Source organism: Nuphar pumila, chromosome 2 (genome assembly GCF_984573655.1).
Source record: "Nuphar pumila chromosome 2, dmNupPumi1.hap1.1, whole genome shotgun sequence".
NCBI classification, from domain to species: domain Eukaryota; kingdom Viridiplantae; phylum Streptophyta; class Magnoliopsida; order Nymphaeales; family Nymphaeaceae; genus Nuphar; species Nuphar pumila.
The window spans coordinates 14,573,639-14,600,073 of NC_143250.1; the positions used below are offsets into that span (position 1 = coordinate 14,573,639).

The 26,435-nt window shown below is 35.6% G+C and overlaps 1 protein-coding gene across 1 annotated transcript in view; it reads right to left on the bottom strand.

Moving 5' to 3' along the window:
• LOC149844836 (25.3 kDa vesicle transport protein SEC22-1-like) overlaps positions 1 to 24,156 on the bottom strand; it is a 48,998-nt gene extending 24,842 nt beyond the window's left edge. Inside the window, exon 1 of the mRNA XM_089995312.1 lies at positions 23,974 to 24,156. The gene's annotated coding sequence lies outside the window, so the exon portion shown is untranslated. The remainder of the gene's footprint in view (positions 1 to 23,973) is intronic.
• Positions 24,157 to 26,435: the final 2,279 nt, after the last annotated feature.

Genomic DNA, 26,435 nt, shown 5'->3' on the forward strand with positions numbered 1-26,435 from the left:
ATGTAGTCAATACATTATGCGAGATATTATTACGTAATACCAAAAAAATAACTAAATCAAAGATATCATCAGATAGCGAGTCTCTAAATAATTATATAAAAATCCAAGATGAAATAAAGTGCAAGAAGAACAATGAGAACACTATAAAATAGAGAACGATCTCTGTTGAAAGTTTATCTCCAAAACATTAGATTCTTTGTTGAGAATGTGTAAATGTTAGAAGACAAAAGCATTTACTCAAAAGTGCTTCTTGATGCTGGATCAATTTGGATGAAGACTCAAATAGACATGTTTAAACATTCCCAACAGGCAAGCAATTGATCACACCCATGGTGATTACATAATCTCACTCGTCCAACTCACAAAAGGTATGGTTGGTTTGGAAAGAAAAGACCCAACCAACATAACAAAACCTTCAAGCCAAGATCATCAATTTAAGTAGCCGAGTCAAGTAAAAAACTATAACCCATCTATAATTCCATGAAGAAATAAATAAAGTAACCATGTGCAAGCACAAAACCTGACCGATTACATGAATATGCTAACATTCCTTCACAATTTTATCAAATGATTCTGTGAATGTAAATGAACAAGGGAAACAAAAGCAATCATCAGCTCCCTCTTTTTTTTTCACTTCTTGCATAGCTCCCTCTTTTTTTTCTCTTCATACATCACTAATTTCTATAAAATTCCATATCCCAAATATGTATTAACTTTTTTTTTACCAATTTTCATTTTTCAAAAAATACTGAGTGGCAGGCCAACATGGGTCAAGCATTTGTGGCTCACTACATTTCAACCAAATCACGAAATGACTAAAGTAGGCAAATCATGAACTCTTGGAGTACCCATAAAAAAAAGCTCAATGATGGAAAAGGGTACGTTCCAACCAGGGTTACCGGAAGCGCCAATATAGTAGGGGAAGCGCGCTTCCCCGATACGCGTTTTGGAAGCACGAAATGTGGCACTTCTGAAACGCACGGGGAAGCGCACGTTTCAATGGGGAAGCGTGTACCCCTTTAATGGGGTGCGCGTACCCCATTAAAGGGTGTGCGTACCCCTTCAATGGGGTGTGCGTACCCCATTAAAGGAGTACGAAGGGGCGATTTTACAAATTTATCTTTTTTTAAACTTTTTTTCCAAAAAAAATTAAAAGAACGAGTTTTTTTAAAAGGAAAAAAAGAGATTTTGAAAAACCCGTGAAAACAAAACCCGAAAGGGCTTTAGGGTTTTTTCACGCAGCTCAATCCGAGTCTCATCCCTTCTTCTCTCCTCTCTCTGGCAACCGATCGGCGGAACCCAGAATTCGGCGACCTTCACCGACATCCGACGACCTCCACGGCGATGAATCCATTCAGGTACGTACTCTCCTATCTCTATCTCTTCTCTCCGTATCTCCCACGACCTCTCTCTTTCCATCTTTGTTCTCCCTTTCGTACCCCTTTAATGGGGCTCCAATGCTATCATGTGACAATAGTTTCTAACAAATGCATATCTTACACTCTTTGTCAGTTTCAGTAATGTTCCGTTTTGAAAATAATGCTACTTAGTGATACAAAATTTCCAGGGAACAAGCAATCCTTCTGCAGTCATACAATATGACATTTAGGTTATGAATAGCATGACGAAATGGGAATAAGTTTTACACTCTTTGTCGGTTCTGCAGAATTGCTTATTCATGTGCATGTTGTTGGAAACAATTTATTCTATCTATGTTTATCATTATTTATTGGGTTGCTTATAACTTATTGTTGCCTTGTAATCGTAACCTTGATCTTCTGAAAACGAAAAGCTTATCAGTTTTATTTTCTGAAAGTTTTGGTCCTTGGAGATCCGATTCTCTACCTAGGGTTTGGGACATTATTGTCTAACTTAATTTTATTTTGGTGCACTTTCTGGAAATCTGAGATTTGTGTGGCTACTCAGAGGGTGTTAAGGTGGGGAAATAAGGTCAGTCAATGAGTTTAGACCTGTTTCGACCCATCCAAATTGTTTCCCCAAAATGGTGGGCCCATATTTCGCGTTGATGAAGAGTTTTCAAGTGATATAGGGCTGGTGTCTGGCCTGTGTGAGGTTCAGCTTGTGAGTAGAGGTTTGTGTTGCAGGTTTGATCCCTTCATTCTCTCTAGAAGGTACATTTAGGGAATAAGGGATTGTTAGAGACCATTTGTTTCATTTTTCTGTTGCAATAACATGATGGTCTTTATCTTTTGTGTTATCAATATGATGGTGATTCATATTCTTATGTGAGTCCCATGAAAGAACAATATAGTGGTTGAGAAACATTTCACATTTTGTGTTTTAACTGAGTTTATTTGGTCATCGTTCTTATTTCATATGGAAGCTGCACGAAATCTAATGGTATAGTTGTATGACTGGTAGGGATCTGAGTACAGCACGGAACTCATTCAGCACCCAATCTCTCTCACCTTGAGACTTATCTCCATGGATAGCAACTGCACGAAAGTCTTGTCCAACGCTACGAGCAAGCTGGTCACATAACCTCTTTATTAAAAAGAAGATTATGTTTTCTGTCTAATTGCTTTATTTGTCTTTATTTATTATTTTGTTGAAATATATATGTCTTGACTCTTGTCCTTAGAATGCAAAACATACTAATGCATGTTATACTTTCACGATCAATGTTGTGTCTATTAATATGCTTTTTGTTCAGGAATTAATGTGTGAGTTTTGTAATCTATAACATCCTAATGGATCTGTTTCTTGTTTGATAATTTAGCTTAGCTTTATAGATTTTACCTTTGACTAATAACATAGTTTCAACTTTCATCAGCCTTTTACATGTTCAATCCTCTCTGTATTAGATAAAGAAATCATTTTTTATTCATTTTTTGTGAATTTGTGCACATATTTTCTGCTACTATATAGTATATACTATATATTAATGTGCATACATTTGTGTATATAAGCAATGATTTGTGTTCTTGACTCTTCATCCTTTGGAGTTAATAATAGCTTTTTTAAAGTGTTCTAAAATGATTCCTATACTTTAATGATGCAGGTATATTTGCCTCTTCTTTGCTTCATTAATGACCATCACAAGCTATGATCACGATAATTATGATGACGATGATGATTCTTCGTACAACTTGAAGCATGAATCGTCTACTGGTGTTCGAAATGACAATGCAAGAAAGGGCAAGAGGTCTTCAGATTGTCCATATCAGTTTGAGGATAGAAATGAAAATTGTTTTGATGAGGAAGATAAAGAAGAATATGACTTAGATGACTACTATTCTGAAGATGACCAAGATGATGAACCACCTAGCATGTATAAAACAATAGTGCCATGGCACCATGTATTGAAACAAAAGAAGAGTGGACAAGGAAAACAAAGTGGAACCCAGGTTTTTATGTGCAGGCACTGCAAAAATATTTATCATGGGTCATGTACTCGAGTTTTTGCATATCTCATGGAATCTCCAAAGGGACAAAGTGTTGGGATAGCCTTTTGTCATGTAGTTGCATAAAATGCAGAATTGGCAAGGAAAATTAAGAGGCAAGTTCGACGAGTGGAGGTTTCATCAAGTACATTTGAGTTGAGGAGATCAAGAATTGATAAACCGAAGACGCTTATTAGTATGACTACATCATCTAGTGGAAGCCGAAAAAAAGTTGATATTCGTGATACCTTTAAAAAGGTAGAAAGAGATGATGTAGATCACAAAATTATCAGATTTTTGTATGCAAATGGCATACCTTTCAATGTTCTTCGATCACCATATTGGGAAGAGATGATATCTACAATTAGTAAAGTACCCGGATATAAACCCCCATCATATGAAAAAGCGCGAACAATGTTGTTTGACAGTGAGAAAGAGTGTGTTCACAGGAAGTTAAATGAATTTCGATAAAAGTTTGAGGAGTTTGTAGTTTCCATTGTCTCAGACGGTTGGACAAATATCAAGAACAAACACTTGATAAATATACTTGCATCAAACTGTTTTGTCTTGATGTTCTTATATGCAAGCGATTTTTCTAATGTGCAACAGTCAGCTGCAAACATTGCCGAGTTTTTGAAGACTGGATTTAAACTTGTGGGGACTTCTAATGTAGTGCAAGTGATTACAGACAATGCAACAAATTGCAATTTAGCAGGTGAAGAATTAAAACAAACGTATAAGTATATTTTTTGGTCACCTTGTGTTGTGCACACACTTAATTTGATCTTTAAGGATTTGGCACATGAGTTTCATTGGTTGGGAGAAACATATTTGCAGAGTAAAGAAATTGTGAATTATATCACAAATCATTCAAAAGCACTAGCAATCTTTAGAAGCAATGAAAAAATATAGTTAATAAAGATTGAAAAAACAAGGTTTGCTTCACATTATACTACTTTGAAACGCTTGCTTGATGTGAGGGAGAGCTTAAGGCTCACAATAATTTCAGATAGATGGAGCGATTGGAAGCAATCATGCATATATGAAACCATGAAAAAAATGGTTGTTACAAGAGAAACAATTATTCTTGATGAAGAATATTGTGATTTTGTACGTTTAGCATTATTGATTACAAAACCTATATATAAGATGATTACATTTTGTGATCAGAAAGGCCCTATAATTGGTGAAGTGTATGAAGACATCGACAACATGTTGGGGGAAATCAAAGACAATCTAAAAGGACAACCAGATTTGTACGAAAAGATTCATAAGATTGTCTCAAATAGATGGGATAGAATGAATGTGCCTCTCCATAGTCTAGCCCACATACTTACTCCAAAATATTACGAGTCAGAGTATCTCAAGATCCCAGCAGCAGGAGGGGTCAAACGAGTTTCTCCTGGTAAAAATTTTATTCTATCTATTTAATAAAGTTTAAAGTTTAATGATTTAATTATTTTATTATTTCATTTGCATTTTCTTATTATAGTTATTAAACATTTTTTTTGCAGACAAGGATAATGATATCTTAGACGGTGTAATGCTCGCACTTGAAGTCATATCTGCTGGAAATAAAGAGCTATCTACACTATATAGGTCACAACTTGTGGCTTTTGCATCAAGAAGTGAAAGATTTAGCCGAAATGCAGCAAGAATAGATGCATTGAATCCTACAATGTCGGTGCTTAATTGGTGGCGTTTTTATGGTGTTGATACACCTGAGTTGAGAGCATTAGTCATTAAGGTTTTATCTCAACCTATTAGCATATCTTCTGCAGAGAGCACCTATAGTTATATTCACAATGTTAAAAGAAATAGGCTCAATGAAGATCGTGTTGATACCTTTGTGTATATTCATTCCAATCTTCAATTGATTGACAGGTATAATTAAATTGTGTTGTACTTTTGTTTCGGTATTTTTTTTCTCTTTTTCTATCATTAATTGTTTATTAGCATTCATATTTTATATTCTTGTTATAAAAAAGTGCAACAATCGCTACAAAAAAGGACCTAGTCGAAAATGGGATATCAATCCAGAACTTTCTATTGTAGAAGAAAACAAGTTGAAATTAGAGGACATGCATTGGAGAGATTTGGATGATAGTGCACAACAATCAAGCAATATTTCCAAATCCAAACCCAAAGATGTACAACCAAGAGCTCCATTACCTCCAATAATCATACGTACAAATGAAGTTGAAGAGGATACAAATCAATCTAACAGAGCTAGTAGAACTACAGATATACAAGAGCGATTATCAGTTCCTCAAGGCCGGATTGATCGTTTCTTTAGTAGGAGACCTATGCAAGGTATGTTAATCACTTGATCTTAGTGTTTTTTATTTTTACTTTTTTCTATATATGTATTTTTTATATTTTAAATTATGGTTTTTGAACATTTTAATTTTTTAACATATTCATTATAGAAAATAAAGGAAGGAGAAGAAGGCATGGTCGTGGAGGACAAGAAGCGCGTGATGTAGAAAGTTCTCGATCTATTGCTGACTTGAAGGGGAAGAGAAAGACGACAGATTAATGAACTATTGAATTCTTAATTATTATTTTGATGATGTAGTTGTAGTCCAACTTAAAAACTTTTATGTTACTTTTTTTGTCATGTTCTTGTAATATTTTGTTGGTTTGATATGTACTTTTATTTTGAACCTTGCATGATGAAGTGAAATAATGGATTATGTTAATTTTAAGTTCCTAGTTTAGAACTTTACAACTTATAATTTATAGTTTAGAATTTTATAGCTTAAAAATGTAACCATATCTCTAATGTAATCTTTGAGTTTATTGATTTCTCATTTTCTATGTTGCAGATATCACAAGATTTACAACAATCAAGTCATTTGATTCTTTCATTGAAAAATGTATGTTTTTTAATCAAATTTATTAGTTTTCTTAATGCATTATTTAGTGCTTGCATGCATTTGTTAAATGGTTGCAACATGAATGTGAATTATGATCTTCTCTTGATGTATTTTTTTTAAATGCTTAAAAGTTGCAAATGATGCATTTGTTAGATAATTGCAACTTATATTATATATTGTCTTAGATACATGTTTTATTTTGTCAACGATGACATAAATCTTGTTTTTTGATAAAATAAAAATATATAATTACATTTTTGCTTCTCTTTCGATTCTTATTCACTTCCCTTCGAATCCTATGTCGCTTCCTTCTTTGCTTCTTAGGTCACTTCCGAGACGCTTCCCGGTTCGCTCCTAAGTCGTCCCACGCTTCCCGCTTCCTAAAATTTTATAAGTGCCTCGCTTCCCGCTTCCCGCTTCCGCTTCTCGTATCGCTTCTTGCTCCCACTTCCTCGACTGACAACTCTGGTTCTAACTCCCAAGTCCCAACAAAGAGTTGCATTAAAGAAATATAAATTCCTAGATACAAGCATGTCTATTCATCCAATTGAAATCCAAATTCCACAAAAAGGAGTATCATATGATGAACTAGGAAGAATACGTAATCCATATTAATGAACGCCAAAATCCATTGAAACGAGTGTAACATTATGTGATTTAGTAAAAATAATTAATCTATATTCATAAAAGCCCAATATGAATGTCCTTTCTTCCGCGAATAGAAATGGTGTACATCAAAATAAAGAATTATTGTTTCCACTGAATCAACCTTCGATTCAACAAACCAAACACACTAATGGAAACAAATTCATCTGATGGGTGTGAAGTCCATTGGACGCAATTGTGATAAACCCCTTATTGCTACATTATGATCCTGTAATCAAGGGTTCTGTGAAGAACTAATCCTGTCAAGGAAGTGATCAAAGACCCATGGAAAACCCAAATCGCATGGGGTGCCAAATCCTCATCTCCACCACAGAAAAAAGAACAAAAATAGATCGACACAAACATGAATTAGGGGATCCCAATCAAAGGCCCCAACCCATCAAAAAACCAAACGTGGCTCTGCAAAATAGGAATTAGGAAGAACAAAAATAGAGTGTTGCCTTCACTCATGAGGAGGCAATTTTCATGTCGATTTTTCGGCTGATTTCAGCAGAAACACTAAGCGTGGAAAATGGAATTTTGTCTATTGTTGATCTTGTTTGAAAAATCACAGAGAGAGTACCTTCTTTATTCCCCTGGAAACAGCAAAACCATAAAACATGGAGATCTGAGCAGATAGACAAAATCATTAGGCCCTCAAAATTCCTAGGAAAACTAAATGAATGAGAGAGAGAGAGAGAGTAGCCACTGTTAAAGTATGTTTTTTTGGATTTATAACCCAAAGAAACCATACCGCGCTTGAAGACCTGGTCGCTCTGGCTTAGCTTGTCATACCTACGGTCGTCATGCCGGCAGTGTAAAACTCCGAGGCTAGGATCCCTGCCCTCGGGGCCTATGCTATGCATTGGCTTGCGCAGAGGGGACGATGCCCATGGGAATCGAACCTTGACTGTCCCTCTAGCAGCCAAAGCCCCACCTGACTATGCCAACCCACCTTGGGGCAAAGTATATATATATATATATATATATATATATATATATATATATATATATATATATATGTGTGTGTGTGTGTGTGTGTCTTTTTCTTCCATGTAATAGGTAATACCAGGGTTACCGGAAGCGCCTAGTTAAAAGGGGAAGCGTGCTTCCCCGAAGCGCGCTTCGGAAGCGCGAAACGTCGCGCTTCCGAAGCGTGGGGGGAAGCGTTTCCCTTTAATGGGGGCACGCTTCCCCCACGCTTCCCCTGTTTTTTTTTTCAATTTTTTGTATTTTTTATTTTTTATTTTTATTTTTTTCGCTTCCCCCTCGCTTTCGAGATGCTTCCTAGGTCGCTTCCGAGACGCTTCCCATGTCACTTCCGAGACGCTTCCCGAATCGGTCCTAAGTGGTCTCACGCTTCCCCGCTTCCTAAAATTTTGAAAGTGCCTCGCTTCCCGCTCCCGCTTCCTCAACTGACAACCATGGGTAATACCCTCTATGGGTGTTGGTAATTATGTACATGTAATAGGTTCTGCCCATTAGAGGCATAACTGACCTTTTTTATTTTTATTTATTTTATTTTTATTGTCCTTTATACTTTTATAAAGGGTAGTTTTGTCCTCTTGACAATATAGCTGTTGGGAATCCCCAACAGCTATATTTCTAGCCGTTGGAGCCTTTCCTAACAGCTATATGGGTCCTCTTGGCCCTCTAGTTTCCCTATAAATAGGGACTTCTGTCCCATTATTTGTTATGCATTTTACTAATGCATATTTGATGAATAAAGCCTACAATTTTTAAGTGTGTGCTCTTGTATTGGCCTTGTGAGTGCTCCTTTGTGTGTTGTTCTTGTGCTCTTGCCTATAGTAGCCATTCTATATTTGAATCCTTGAGGATTCATTACATGGAACTCTTGGGACTTTGCTATTGTGTTTGTGGTACTCGTAGGTGCCACCCTTGCTCATGTATCACCTTCTTCTTCAAGTGTTTCTGGTGCTCGTAGGTGCCACCCTTGTTCATGTATCACCTTCTTCTTCAAGTGTGTGGTGCTCGTGATAAAAAAGATAGTGAAAATAAAATGTTGTCTGATTATCGAAAAGCCTTGAAAGATTGGGAAGTGGGCCATGCTAAGGTCCTTTAATGGTTCATGAATAGCATGGACCAAGATCTATGTGACATCTTGAACTATGAAAGGGCTGATGAGGCATGGACATTTCTAAAGGAAATGTATGCTCAAAAGGATACCCCTACTTGTGAAAAATTAGAGATAAAATTCATTCATGCAAGCAAGGTAACCAATCCGTGAGAGAATATTATGACAAGTTGAAAAGACTATGGGATGGGATGGGATGGGATGGCTAGGCATGATCCAATATGGAATACACCCAATGGTGCCAATAAATGGAAGAAGTGTGTTCAAGAAGAATAATTCCTTCAATTCATGGAAGGGTTGAGACTCAAATATGAAAAATTTGCATTGCTATTATACATAGAAGAGAGGACCGATCTATACATAAAATTTTGACGGAAGTTTGTATGGAAGGAACTATGTTCAAAGCTTCTATAGAGCCTAAAGAATCCAAAGAAACCATGTTGGTCGTGTCTAGGCTCGGTTCGAATGTTAGAACCTACAAACCTCCTCATTTCAATAAATATCAACAAGACGATGAAGGAAAGAAGAAAATTATTTGCCATTATTGTAAAGAACTACCCTAAAATGAAGAAGATGGACAAAAAGAGGGTGGCTTTGATTCCTTATCAAGGACAATCAAGAGGGTTCGACGATGGGTCCAAAACCATTGGCTCTCTCTCTCTCTCCTTGTCCCAATTAATGAAGGCCCTCCAACCGCTTCTCAAAGCTCCTTCCACCACCATTGGTGCCACGGTTTCCACCTCTTCCCCTCCCGGTATGGATTCTTGGATCCTAGATTCAGAGGCATCTTTTCATATGACCCTAAATCTGAACACTTTTTCGATTGTCGCACCAATTCAAATGATTCTTTTGTCTCTATGGCCGATGGGACTTCTTTACACATAAAAGGTATAGGAAATACTGACCAAATCTTGAAAACTCAAAAAAAAAAAATGGTTTCAAATGTTAGGCATATTCCAAAATTAAGTTCGAATCTTCTTTCTGTTTCTCAAATTTTCGATCATGGATGTGATATTTCATTCTCATCAAATGGTTGTTGGTGCAGGATCGCCGGTCAGAGAAGCTCATTAGGCAAGGTTATAGACAAGGAAGCCTCTACTTCATGGACTTCATTAAATTATTCAAAAAAAATTGTAATATTGCCAAAAATAGTGACTATGAACTGGCATAAATGCTTAAGACATCCTTGTGTATCTAAAATTCCATATTTTCCATGTTTGAAAATTTTTTGTATTAATGAAAATTCTAATTGTATCAATTGCATATTTGAAAAAAATGGTCTCTTCCCTTTGCCAAACATAATTTTGTTTCTTCTCAATCATTTGAATTTGTGCACTCGGACGTTTGGGGTCCGCCCCCCATTGCCTTTAAGGAGGTTTTTCTTATTATATTATGTTTGTTGATGATTTATCTAAGTATACTTGAATTTATTTTCTTAAGCATTAAGTCAAAAGTTTTTCATAACTTTAAAATCTTTTATGTTGTGATTAAAAACCAATTTATTTCTAACTTATCCGTTCTTCGAACTGATTCAGGGCTCAAATGATTTTAAAAATTATCTTGATTTAAATGACATTTGTCATCAAAGGTTTTGTCCTAATGCTTCTCAACAAAATGATTTAGCAGAAAGAAAATATAGACACATTATTGAAACTGCTAAAACCTTCTTGATTTCAAACAATGTTCCAAAATATTTATGGGTTAATGTTGCACTCATTGTCCTTTATCTGATAAATCACATGCCATTATCTTCATTAAAAAATATTATTCTTGTTAAAAAAAAATTTAGTGTTCAACCAGATTATAGTAGGTTGAGAGTTTTTTTGTTGTAAATGCTTTGTTTTAAATGAAAAACGTGACAAACTCTCCCCAAATTCCATTTCATGTGTTTTCATTGGTTATGCTGAAAATAAAAAAGGGTTTCAATGTTAGGATGTTAAAAATAATAAATTGTATATGTCAAGAAATGTCTACTTTATTGAAAAGGAAAGCTACTTTGACTCTAGTATGCCTAAGAATGATGATGAATATTTGTTTTTGTTGGATTTATTACTTAAAATTGATGTTGATAACGATGTCGATAGTCTAGACCAAGTAGAGAACGTTCCCAATGTAGAACCTCAAGTAGACGATAATCTAAATGAGAATGTCACTTCTGAAGTTGAGCCATCTCTCCTTACTTACTCTAGAAGAACTGCTAAGAACCAATCTAATGCTTTAAAAAGTACAACCAAACAGAACAAGATAAATCCTCAAATCTTAAGGAGATCTTCTAGAATCTCAAAACCTCCAAATTGGTTTGTATCCTATGAGTCTTTCATAGCCCCACCATAAAACCTGTCTAACTCGAATCTACTCATACTTTGAACCCAATACCTATAACCATGCCAAAAACTTTCATGAGTGTGTCAAAGCTATGAAAATTGAACTAGAAGCCTTAAGAAAGAGCCAAGACTTGGGATATTGTAAAAATGCCAAATGAGAAAAAGCCAATAGGATGTAGGTGGGTGTATAAAGTAAAAACTAAAAGTGATGAATCATTAGAAAGGCACAAAGCTAGGTTGGTTGCTAGAGGATATGCCCAAAAATACAGGATAGACTATGAGGACACCTTTACCCTTGTAGCAATAATGATGACTGACTCTCGTAGCCCTTAGCTTACATTAGGAGTTGGCCTATATATCAAATGGACGTTAAAAATGCTTTTTTGAATGACGAGTTAAAAGAAGTTTGCCTATATATCAAATGGTGTCTTTTTCCCCAATAGATGTTACCTTTGCAAGGAAGAACAAGAAGACTATGAACACTTATTCTTTCATTGTAAAATTACTTCTACTATTTGGCAAGATATGGCTAGTAGATTTGGAAAGAGGTCGCCTCTTACAAATTTGGTTTAGGAACTTAAGTGGTGATTTTCAATCAAATTCGAACAGCAAGCTTTCAAAAAATGTTGGGACCAAATATTCCACATAGTCATTATCTTTTCGAAACAGGGTAGGGCATGAGAATCAAGAGTTATTGTTAGCTCAAGTCAAGAGGGAAGTCTGGTCAGCATGCTCATAAAATTTTCTCAAATTGGTCTAGCCTAAAGGGGTGACTCTTGCTATTAAATGCTTTGCAACGGGTGGACCTAAGGTAGGAAAATGCACTCTTGGTATTCCTTGCAGCATAACTATATATTTTGCTTCTTGGGAGTCAAGATTAGGAGTCGTTGCTGAAAACCGACCCAATACCTTGATAAAGTGAGAGAGAGAGGGAGAAGGAGAGATGGAGGAACGTATGCTGCAGTTGACCCATAAGATTCTTTCTCAGGTTAAGGGTTGCACCTGAGATTTCTATTATAAATAAGAGAGCCCTAAAGGGCAGATTACAAAATAGTGAAAAAGGATCCGGATCCGATCCGATCCACGTATACTTATGCATTGTAACTCACTTTGACTGTCGGGTCTGGATACACCAGACCCGGATCCATACCTATGTGTTGTAACCAGGGTTACCGGAAGCACCTAGCTAAAAGGGGAAGCGCGCTTCGGAAGCGCGAAACCTCGCGCTTCCGAAGCGTGGGGGGAAGCGTCTCCCTTTTTTGGGAAGCGTGTTTCCCTTTAATGGGGGATGTGTTTCCCTTTAATGGGGGACGCGCTTCCCTTTAATGGGAAGCGCGCTTCCCATCACGCTTCCCCCACGCTTCCCCCTCGCTTCCCTTGTTTTTCCAATTTTTTTGTATTTTTTATTTTTATTTTTTTCGCTTCCCCCTCGCTTCCGAGACGCTTCCGAGACGCTTTCTAGGTCGCTTCAGAGACACTTCCCGAATCGCTCCTAAGTGGTCCCACGCTTCCCCGCTTCCTAAAATTTTGAAAATGCCTCGCTTCCCGCTTCCCGTATCGCTTCCCGCTCCCGCTTCCTCAACTGGCAACCATGGTTGTAACATTATAAAACACACTATTTAGGTCACGATTCGATGATGAAAAAAAATTCGTAACAGCCGAAAGCTTTGGGTTTCCTCTTCGTCTCTCTCTCCCTTCCTCTCTCTCTCTTTTCTCTACAGGTAAAAAAAACTTTCAAATAGTACAAATAAACTTTTAAATATTACATCCATATCCCCATAGGGCATGTCCCATACAAAAATACAATAATAACATCCAAGTTGAATGATTGTTTTGCCCCTGACATGCATTTATACAGATTCCAACACTCCCCCTCAAGTTATGCAGTCATCTAACATGTATAACTTGCTCTTCAGAAACTCATGTCTGTCTATGGATAATCCTTTTTGTAAAAATGTCTGTCACTTGCTGATCGGAATCAATGAACTTTGTTTCTATCTCCTCTGAGTCTATCTTGTCCATGATAAAATGAAAGCCAATCTGAAAGTGCTTCGATATGTCATGCAAAACAGGGTTTGTAGTGAGTGCAATGACACTTTTATTATCACAATATAGGACTGACCTTGAGATTCTTAATTTCAACACCTTTAGGAAATCTCTCACCCAGGAAATTTCTATGACCAAACTCCCCAAAGCTCTATATTCAGCTTCAGTACTAGATCTTGCAATACTTTTCTGTTTTCTACTCTTCCATGAAATTAAATTCCTTCCCAAATAAACCCAGTATCCTTATACAGATCTCCTTTGGTCTGGGTCTCTGGCCCAGTCAGCATATGAATAGCCAAATGCCCTGATGCACACAATTTTCTTGGATCATTCTTGTAATACAATAAGCCATGGTTCAGTGGTCCTTTAACATACCGCATTATGTGTTTTAAGGCCTCCATATGAACAATTGTGGGTGAGTGCATAAACTGACAAATCTGATTCACGGCATATACAATATTTGGTCTAGTGATGGTTAAATACGGCAAAGCACCTGCCATACTTGGTATTTTTCTGGATCAGCCAGCAAAATCCCTTCACTAATCGACAACTTATTATTCATGCATGTTGGTGTATTGGTTGTCTTAGAGTCATGCCTATTAAATTTGTGAGCATGTCATATGCATATTTTTGTTGTGACAGCTTCATAGAATCAAAATTTCTATTAATTTCAATGCCTAAAAATACATAAGATGACCAAGATCTTTCATTTTGAACCTTTCATTCAAAAAATTCTTAATATTTTGAACAAGAATAATAATAACACCATCATGGCTATGATATAGAAATAAGGATTTATCAACATGAATTTTAGCAAATCCACGTTCCTTAATAGCATGATAGAAGCTTTCAAACCATGTTCTTGAAGCTTGTTTCAAGCTATAAATAGAGTGATTCAACCTGTAAACATACCTTCTTAGGTCTTCCTGTGAAAATCCAATTGGCTGGTCCATGTAAACCTCTTCTTTTAATTCATCATGCAAGAAAACATTTTTTACAACTAACTGAAATATTGGTCAATCAAATGATAATGCAAGAAATAACACAATTCTGACACTATCTTTGCCACTAGGTTAAATACCTCTTCATAATCTATGCCATGTTGTTGGTTGTACCCCTTAGCAACTAACCTGGCCTTGAACCACTCTATACTGTCAACTGATTTATACTTTATTTTGTATATCCATTTGTTGCCAACTACGTTCATGTATTTGGGTCTCTTAATAATGAATCATATATCATTTTGATCCATAGCCTCAATTTCATCTTTCATATCTTCTAACCACCTTTATTCTTAATGGCTTCACTATAAGTGTTTGGTTCTTTGGCTTTGAATACTTCACTGATAAAAACTTGAAAATCAACTATAAAATTTTCATAAGAAACGAACATTTCAATTGAATGTTTGGCTCTGCTAGACCTCCTTAATTCTTCATGTTGATTTTGATCGCCTACTACTATATCATGTTGTTTGTTTGTCATGATTGTCAATTGGAAAAATATATCAAACTTCCTTTTAGACAAGTAATAATAGAAGTGTTTTTATTCTTTATTTTGTCCATATAGATATTTGGAGGCAGCTCCTACATTATTTATTTTTAGTTCATACTATTATGTGGTGTTTGTTGATGATTTTTTCAAATTCACATGAATCTATTTTCTTAAGAAACAAATCTTTCAATCGAATGTTTGGCTCTGTTGGACCTCCTTAATTTTTTATGTTAATTCTGATCGCCTACTATTGTATTATGTTGTTAAACCTGTTGATTTTTTTATGTTGTAATTAATTTTTTTCTTTTTATGTTATGATCTCCATATGGTGTTGTCCCTTATCAAGTGCAAGGTTATGCTGATTTTCATAAAGAACATCCTGTTGGGGTTAATCTTCCTTATTCAACTCAATGAACTGCTCAAACTCGTCTACAACATACTACTGCTCTTGGAATTCAGCTGATAGCATGATGATTTTAGGAGGCTGACAAGTGAAGAATGGTTCATTATGATGGTCATGCACTATCGGATTTTGCTCAGTAACATTAATATGCAAAATGTCCCTATAACACAAAGCTTCATTAAAAGTAACATGTCAAGATATATAAACATGTCTTCTTTGAATAGAAAAGAACCCTTAACCTTTATGTTGATCAGAATATCCCATGAAAATACATAATTCAGATTTAGGATCAAGTTTCTTCCTGCGGTATTGGTCAGCATGCATGTAACACAAACATCTGAAACTTCTCAACATCAAGGAATCAGCTTTAAAACCTCACATCAATTCGTATGGGGTTCTATTATCAATCCCATCAATTGGCAATCTATTTATAAGAAATGTGGCAGTATGAAATGCTTCCGTACATAGCATTTTTGGAACTCCATTGGAAAACATTAATGAGACCCACTTCGGTTATATGTCGATGTTTTCTTTTGGTTACCTTGTTTTTTTGTGGGGTGTCCGCACAAGAAAATTGTCTTTCTATTCCATTGTCCATTCCATATTGAGTGAATATCTTGGATGTGTATTCTCCCCCTCTATCACATTGAAGGATACCTATACATCTTTTGAATCTATTTTCCACATAGGTTCAAATTTCTTAAACTTATCGAACACTTCATATTTGCACTTAAGAAAATAGATCCATGTGAATTTGAAAAAATCATCAACAAACACAACATAATAGCATGAACCGAAAAGGGATGAAGTAAGGGTTGGCCCCAAACATTAGTATGGACAAGATCAAGAATAAAATCACTTATTTTATTACTTGACTGAAAAGGAAGATTGGTATGTTTTCCTAACTAACAACCATGACACATCAAAGGACTAATACCAAATTTAATGGACGAAATGAAACCCTTTCTACATAACTTATTCAAAGACTCAATTGAACAATGCCCCAAATGATGATGTCACAAATGAACATCTTTATTATGACTGCCAGACCCAAAACAACTAACGACATAAGAAGGAAACTTCTCCGAAAACTCATGATTATGAATAACATAGAGTTCTCCTCGACAATCTCCCTTAACATATGTTGTCTCCGATTGGTCCTTCAAGAAAACATATTTAGGAGTGAATATACATGAAATACCAAAGTCATCACCCAACTGGGAGACAGAAATCAAGTTCTTTTTAAAGGAAGGGACAAGAAAAACATTCTTAAGAATGAGGGTACCAGAAGGGGAGGAAATTTTAGCACATCCAACATGTGTGATGGACAGCTGCAACCCATCACCAATAATGCCATCACCCTTACCATTATAAGGGACAATGAAAAAGAGAAAATTTGAGTTTCCGGTAACATGATTAGCAGCCACAGTGTCCACGAATCAAGCATGAGCTTCAGATGGCGCATTCATAGACATGTTCTCAAGAGCATGAGTCACATTATTAATGTTGCTATTATCTGCATTATTGGCACTCCTTTCACCTTGATAGCCGGAATTATACACTCACAAATTTCTACCATTATTCCTTGCACCTAGCTTCTCATGGCAATAATCAGAAAGGTGGTTTCGAGCACCACAAATATAGCATGGCATAGGGCTGTAATTATTTCCTCCATAATTCGCATTTGGCCGATTGTAATTCTTACCAAAATTCTGATTTGGTGTGGGAAGAATACCATGGCCCATATTCTGTTGTAAGTTTTCACGACCAGCATAATTGTTATTGTTGTAACTGCCATAATTTTTGTTCCTCTTCCATGTCCTCGGCCGTTATAATTATTATAACAGACGCCTCTGTGGCCTCTTCCACCCTGGCCAGGAAAGTTAATGTTGGCATCATATAGAACATTACTGGCAGCAGCTTGATTAGCATTATAATTATTGCTATGCCTGTTTGGAAACATGGATTCATGATGAAGTAACTTTGGGCGTAATTCAGCAAAAGTAGGATATGGAGTCTGAGAAGAAGCTATAGCAACGAATGGCTCATATCCTTCTCCAAGGCCACGTAAAGCATACATTACTTTTTCAGTTTTTCTGAATCCTCAACAAGCTTCCGATCATGGCCAGTTGGTCACATATGCCTTTATTCTTGGTTAAATATTCAAACACAGATTGATCTCCCTTCTTGCACTCGATTAACTCCTTGAGATGCAAAGCATTAGCTTGAGACTACTGAGAATAGCAATTTTGTAGCTTGTCCCAAACTTTTTTCGCGGTGGATAGAACTACAACTTGCACCAGTATGTCTTCAGGTAGGGTTGAATTAATCCAACGTAATAAGCCTTGGTCTTTAGAGAGCCAGTCTTCATAAGCAGGGTTTTGTGAAACAACTTTGCGCTTTTTACTCTCTCCATCTGATTCCTCTAAAGTGATGAACTCATGTGGAGCCACCATGGTTCCATCAATATGCTCTGCTAACCTCATGTGACGAATATAAGGCAAGACTACTCCCTTCCAGGTAATATAGTTGGTGGAAGTAAGCTTGACACTGACTTTAATAAAGGAAACAGAAGTAAATGACTGAATTGGAATAGAACAAGATGACGCCATATAAAAAATAACAGGGCCAGAAAACATAGGTCGCACATTTTTTTTTGAGATTAGAGAAATATTAATTCTGGTTATGCCCTAAGTGCCAAAATATTATGTGGCACGCTTCCTAAGAAAGTGCATGTTTCCCAAGAAAGTGATGTCAGAATAAAAATCGACAGAACAGCTATAAGGTGCAGAAAGAAAATTATTTTTAAGAAAAACTGAGAGATAATATGACGATCTAGAGAAAAGAAATAAAATATGAAGAAAGAAACGATATAACGAAAGTTGGGTCACTCGATATTTACAAAGAAAAGATTGGTGGACAAGAAAGACAATAACAGGCTAGATTTAGAGAAGAGAATCAGATTCAGCAACATGCAAACAGATCTGATTCAACATGATGACAAGGAAACTCGGAAAATAAACAGAAAATAAGGGTAAAAGGGGAGAAATAGAAAGAAAAGAAGAAGAAGAATAGGATGAAAGAGGCAAATAGGAAGAAGATAGCCTTACCCTTACTCAGCACTGAAATCAGCAAAAGCTAGGAATCGATGTCTCTGATACCATGAAAACCGACTCAATACCTTGAGAGAGAGAGAGAGAGGAACGTATTATGCAGTTGACCCTTGAGATTCTTTCTCAGGTTAAGGGCTGCACCTGTGATTTCTATTATAAATAAGAGCTAATGGGCAGATTACAAAATAGTACAAATAAACTTTTAAATATTACATCCATACCCCATAGGGGACATCCCATACAAAAATACAATATAACATCTAAGTTGAATGACTGTTTTGTCCCTGACATGCATTTAATCAGATGCCAACAGTTGCATGTTCAGTTATTGATGATGACTAATGCTATGGTGCTCCGGCAGTAACTACTCTCACATGCTAGAAATCATGGTTGTAAGTTGTATCTTCTCAATTAAACCTTATGGGTGTACTCAACATAGTTTATTTGATAGGAATCATGCCTTGGATCATGTTTTTTGGACATAAAAATATGATTTTTTAAGTCATAAAATTTTGATACATTGTGAGCCGTTTGATTTTTAAAGGTCTTAAAAAACTTACATGTATGCTATAAGCACATGATCCAAAACTTGCTTTGTACTAAATAATGCTTACAGATAATATCTACAGGGTCTGATCAACCAAAAAAGTTTAAGAAAATTGAAAATCTAATGCTTCTATTAGGTAGGAGTAGGTACTCCGGGAAAACCAGTTTTTGTTGATTGGCGAAACCATTAGTTCCCAAGATTTGTTATTTCCTGAGATGAACCACCTCTCTGAAATTTGTGGTTCGATCCAAGTAGGGGAAAAGGTCACTATCATCTCCAATAACTCCAGGTGGATTGCGGCAATCAAGTCTGTTTGAGATGGGTGATAGAGACATGCAGTCTCCATAATTTTCTTATGTCTTGATCTTGTATAGAAGTGAGAAAATCTGATCCTCACTTAGCCTTGGTTCATGTTCTTTTTAGGATTTCTAGAGAGAAGATTGCTTTGTATTAGAAACATAAACCCTCGGATTGGCTTCCTGAGTAGGAAGATCACTTTGTAATTGATTGTTATTTATGAATGAATTGGATGGGGCCTCATCCCCCAGAGTTTCCTATAAAAAATGCAATATTTGTAGCTTTATATATTTTGTATATATTTCATGCTTTTTATATTATTTATGTTTTCTTATATATTTTAAAATTTTCAATATACCAATATTTTCTCAAGAATTCCTAACAGTTTTTTAATTTATGCTAAGATTTTCTTTTGCTGAAAGAATCCTGATAACGAGATTTGTTACTATGGTTTATATATCGTTATTTATTGGTTATTTAGGCTATTAAAATGTACAAAAATGATAATTCAGTTACCAACTAAATGCATAGGTTGCAGCCTTCATCAATTAATCTTGAAAAGGAACAATTTAAAGTGATATAAAAGTTTATTTATAGTTAAAGTATATTAAACTGTGGGTCTAAATGTTTTTTCACAAAAAGTAGGATGTGATTGGGTGGGGTATATTCAATATGAACTAATATTTTGAACTGATAAGATCCACCATCACCATGATCATCATCACTACCACCACTACACCACCTTTGCCATCACCATCATTACCACCACCATCATCCATTATCACCACCACCTTTGCCATTACTACCATTACCATCACCACCGTCATCCATTACCACCACCCACCACCTTTGTCATCATCACCACCACACAACCACCAACACCTTTGCCATCACCACCATTATCACCACCACCGTCATCCATTATCACCACCACCACCACCACCTTTGTCATCATCACCACCACCATTAGGTCACCATCATCACCGCTACTCACTAATCTTCCTTTCTTCTTTATTATAATTTAAGTAGTGATGATCCAAACATTCACTTAATTAAAAGTAAAGGCAAGACTCTTCTTTACAAAATGTGCTTAAATTTATATTTGTAAGCAATAAAAAAAATAGATCCAAAACAGGGCCTAAATGAGTAAAAACTATAAATTATAAAGAAAATAAGGAAAGTATTTTTTTCTGAAAATATACAGATTTCATCATATTTTCCATTTTTGAGGTTTTGAACATGTTTGTGATTGTTTTCTTTTAAATGCTTCTATATTAGTGGCAAACTGGCAATGATTTAGACTATTATAATATGACTTTAGGTAAAGTGGGCAGTAGTATTCACGTCTTAAGCAATCATGTTTCATTATTGGAATATGCATGTGGTCCTCTCTTTCTTATGTCTGATTTTGTTGTACAAGTTTCAAAAGATAAACCCATGTTGAAGGCTTGAAGAAGGCAGATGTGTGTGAAGAATGAAAGGGGACGGTTTAGAAACTTAGAATGATTATCAGTCACACATCTAAGTTGTACACTCTGATATGATGTTGAGTATAAATAAAACAGAACGAAGTTTGAGTGAATTCATAGGCTGATGGTTGCCAATTATTAAAAAATATGATCTCTATCTCATCATAAATTTTACATCTTGTTCTCAATTAATATATATGCCCTGAACCATAGTCAGAATGGGAATCGGAAGCAGGAAGCGGTCAATCCAAATTTTTGGAGGATCAGGAAGTGGGAAGCGAATAGGAAGCGGTAGGGGGAATCGTTCAGGAAGTGTCATAAGAAATTATGAGAAATAATGATAAAATGATTGATGTAAAAAGACAAACTTTAAATAATGAAGTTCTTTGAAGAAAAAAGAGGTGAGCCAAAATGAATAATTAAGAAATGATGTCCACAATGAACAATTACATCATCTTATTAGAAAAACTACCTAAGATCATTTAATAGAATAACTAAATAACACATATAATCAATAAAAATACCAAACCTTTAAACTACAAATTCATAAGTTTATTTCAAAGTTTGGACACAGAGCATTGAAATAACAAAAAATTTGTGCAACAATTGATGTGTAACGTATCACACATATTACAATTTTAAGAAACTTCAACTAAGCCTAACAATATAATATTATAATCAACTATTGTATGATACCTTTAAACAATATGAAATGTACAAGAGTGGACAATGTTATATATATAGGAAAACTCATAACGCCGAATGGGTTTTCCTTGAATGAGCACCGAATGATGCTCGTTTGTCAATGTGTTGAAAAAAAAAAGGAATTAGTGGCGGTCCTTGACTACAGCTAATTCCCTAAAGGTCATTTTACTCAAAACTAGTGTGCGCTGCTGATTGTGTGCGCTCATCCGACGTAATGTCGAACACTTTGAGTATTTGACGTTACGGGTTACTATATATATGTGTCATATGCTAATAAAACAAAAACATCTAACAACATACGGCTAATTATATATTGCTAATGCTTTTACATTAATGTAGGTATGAATATAGTAATTGTAATATAATAAAGTTGCATATAAGATATCTAAAGCAATTTATTTGTTATGCAAAAAGTAATCCAAATTAGGTTGATAAGCTATGTCACATGGGTGCAGGTGCGGGGGTGCGGCACTTTCAAAAAACTTGGGTGCGGGGGTGCGGCAAAAATATAAAAAATTATATATATATATATATATATATATATATATATATATATATATATATATATATATATATATATATATATATATATAGTCCAAAAGTTGGACATAAATGATCCTGGGTGCGTTGACTGCACCCAGGGTCAGGTTGACCGCATCGAGTGCGGGTGCGGCACCTAGTTGAAGAGTCCCTGTGACATAGTTGATAAGCTATTTCTCCACTGTTCAAGAATTCAGCAATTTGAAGTTTTGAACAAATGTAGCTATATTATGAAATAGAGAACAAACAGCTGCAATTAAGCGAGAGAGTAACAGTCCAACAAGCATATAGCAAAAAAATATCAAACTAGATATGGTAATTCAAAAAAATAAAAGGAATTGTTTTTGCAATCAAAACAATAAGACTAAAATCAAAAGTCCTGTGCATTTATATTCTATATACAATGTAAATATGTGCATTTATTTGAGATGAGCAATAAAAAAAGAGGGGTTTGTGGTTGTGTTAGAAAAAATCACACTACAAATGGTAAGGAACTAGAATTCCTATGTATAAGGAATATAATTCCTCAACTTGGGTATTAGAATTCCAATGAAAATAAATCAGGATTTCCATCACATGGGAATCATGATTCCATTTTGTAGCCACAGCTATTTCCTATTTAGTTAGCACAGTAAAACACGTTTAACTTTCTTGCCTAAAAGTGCCAGCTTAAAAGTGACGGATTTCTCCAAAAAAATGATGTTCCAATTTTATAAGGAAAAAGTGACGAATAAAAATCAAATTAGACATCAAAATAATTTGAAAGCTGTGGTTTACAATATTTTAGTAAACAAACTTCCCAAGTTATATGCATCTATGCTAGGGAACTCAAGCTTCTCGCACTAGGGTGAATGATTTTATTTTATTTAGAACAATGTATGAAAAGTAGATAGCATTGTTATCAACCTAGATCACTGAACAAGAAACAAAGTGTAAACATCATTTTATCAATGCACAAAGACGTCAAGCAATAAGTTGAAAATCTTTTCAATAAAAGCTTGTTACATGAAACAGTTGCCGTCAGCACTTTAAAGATATGACATCCTGCACTAAAGAAAATTAAAAAGGGGAAAGTTCCGCTTGCTAATAAGAAAAATGAAAAATATTTGAGCATTATGAACACCAGATATTATCTTCATCCAGGGGATAAACTTCCTGAATTTTATCAAGCGTATATGTTTTTCTCACTAAAAGCATCCTAGCTGTACCAGTGAAACAGAACATGTTAACGACACTTCACGGAACCGTTAAAAATAACAGTAATTAGAAACTGACACTCCCAGACAATTAACAATGACACTAAGATCAGTGCCAGATGCAAGACAAGAAAACACTAAACCCATAATGTGTAGAAGCTATGGCCCTTTAACCACGAATTGTAGATTTCCACAAAAACAGAAAAAAGAAAGTCATGTTATTGAAACAAAAACGCACATTGTACACAAAAGTGCAAGACTCTATAATAAGCGCCGCATCAGGCACAAAATCAAACAAAAACGCTCCCAAAATGCACTACAAAACTAGGTTTTATTAACAAGAAATTAAGAATTTCCATGAAAAAAAACTCTCATCAACTGGATTCAGTTCAGTCCCATGATCTTGGGAAAAGTGTGCTGCCTGAAGCCTAAACCTGTGCAGCGAAGAAAATCCCTAGAACGCATAGATCTGCGCATTCAGACACACTAGACCCCGAATTCTTGCCCAAGCCAAACGAATCTCCCATCATTGACAAGCCCTACGCCCTCAAATTCAAGCAAAAATGAACTGAATGACTCATTAATCAAAAACCCTACCCATTAATGGACAAAACCCACGCCCTGACTTCCTACTGAAACGAACTGAATCACCCATTGATCACAAACTCTAGGCTTCTCATTCCTACCAAAGCAAACTGAATCACACGCCGTTCAGCAACCCGATGCTCTAAATTCCCACCAAAAGCAAATGAGAACCTAAATTACAAGCATTAGGACCCAAACTCACAGAGAGAGAGAGAGAGAAAGAGAGAGTCGAACCTTTAGTTAGAATGGGGGCTAGACAAGAAACGACGGAGCTTTCTCGCTTTTCCTCCGCTCTGTCGAGACTCCGATTTCTTCTCGCTCACCCGCTGCAGGGAGGGCTCGCCTTCCCCCTTTGCCAACTGCTATGTTTGGGAGCCTTGCAATTTACATGGAAACCGTGGTCCGCATGTGTTTCCGAAAACTGGCTTTGGTGCTGCCAACTCTCTTCAAGACGTTTGGTCGCCCTTCTCTCTCGTGGGGGATATCAACAGACATCCGACCCGAAATCCGAATCCAGTTATTAGGATACGGTATCCAAAGTAGAATCCGGTTAGTGTACAAATCTGGAATGGGTATTGGATTTTGCATCCGAATATGAGTTGAAGTCTGACTAAGATCCAAATCCTACTAGAATCTGATTCTGAACCAGACTTTAAGTTACTAGGATATGGATTCGGTTTTAGCTGATCCCATCGGATTACAAATCTGATTACGCAGTATTGCCTAGATCCGACTCGATCACATCTCAGACCCTTCCTAGATTTAAGGGTGTTTGGGCATTTCCATGAATTGGTGTTGGCTGCTAAACAAGTGTAGTTTTTTGGAGTAGAAAATAGTTAAATGTTTACATAAGAAAGCATATAAAATATAAAAATACCACATTAATAAAGAAATAATTTTGACATACTCAAGCCCAAGCCCTAGTAAAGGTAAGTCAATGCCCAAAGTAAGACGCTTCCCATATCATAAATAAACAATTCTTGAGAAGATGCACATGGCTAAGATCTATCAACCCATGGCTCTCTTCAAAGACAATAAAGGCCACATTGAAAAGTGCAAAGCATCTGAGCAATCTCTTCAAACATTGATCAGATAAATCATTATCTCTCATCCATAGTGATAAAAGTTTAAAATTGCAAAAAGACGTTACTCTTCTCAATTCACACCATGATGAGGTTGATGCACACAGGACGGAGGAAAAGCCACAGAAGCAATGAAATTCATGTTATAAGCACAACACGAACTCTTGGGATAAAAAATCTGAAGAAACTACCAACGATAATGTTGGATAAACGACATATAGGTTCAGACATTCTTGAAGATTAAGGTAGTTATGTGATCGTTAATTGAGTTCCCACCACCAAACTCTTATTTTTCATAGGTTTTCACCCAAGGCAAGTACTTTCGCAATGTTGCCGTCTCAAAAACTAAGATTGAAGCTCTCTGCTCATCAGAGGAGGAAAGACGCAAGATCTTGAAGAACAACCCCTACATCTCAAGTTTGGATTCGGGTTCTGAATCCATTTTTTTTAAATATATTTTTCGTGGAAGCCTTATTATTTTTGTTTTAAAACATCTAGAGGAATCCGCAATAGAAGGCTAGCTTTCAAGCCTAGGGCAAACAAGGAGTTATTGTTGGTTGCTCTTGTTGGGCTAAATTTGAAGTAGAATGAGCAAGGAGTTTGGTATATCTATTCAGGTGCAGCAAATCATGTTACTAGGGATTCAGGTAAATTTTCTAAATTAACTCTTTATTTTTGTAGAAATAGTATTATTACCAGAGATGGATCTCGTCATTATATATCACATGTTAAAAATACGTTCATTCCTTTATCTACCTCTAATCTCATTCATCTTTCTAATGTTTTATGTATTCCTAATATTAAAAAGAATATAGTTTTCGTTTCTAAACTTATAGATGATACAAATTCTTACATTGAATTTATTCTCTCTTCGAATGTCAAGGAACTCTTATAGATGATACAAATTCTTACATTGAATTTATTCTCTCTTCGAATGTCAAGGAACTTTGAACAAAGAAGATGTTTGTTGAAGGAGAGTGATTATATATATATATATATATATATATATATATATATTCAAGGAAGACCCCTTAGCCAAGCATTGTTGTTTATGACTTGAAGCCGGAGAAGGAGTCATCATTGTCATTATCTTCTAGTTGTGTTCTGAGTCTATCTACTTGTAATAAATCAAATACATAGAATGGTTGTTTGAGTCAGTGTAGTCGGTCATTTATTAAGAAACTTGTTTCAAATGAGTTATTACCCAAGTCTATTTTGAGTTCTAAGTCTATTAGTTTTATTCAAGGTTATAAATATTATATTGTAATCTGTATTGATCGGGTCTAAAATAATATATGTATCATATTATATTGTAAAAAAATCATAAATTTTGGAAAAAATAAAAATTTAAAAAAAATAGCAAAAATTCTAAAAAATCTTCACACAAAATTGCACAAAATGCAACCATAAAATAGGTTTTCACTTATAACTTGAGTGTTCTATTACCATGTCGGATCATTTGATGTCATCTTCACATAAAAAAACTCAATAAGAACAAAAAAATAAGGCTTTTTTATCTGAACCCACTTTCTTGAGTGAAAAAATAATGAAAATACACTCCTAATGAAATTGCAAAAACCCTCTCCCTTGTGCATGGATTGCCCTTAAACCGCT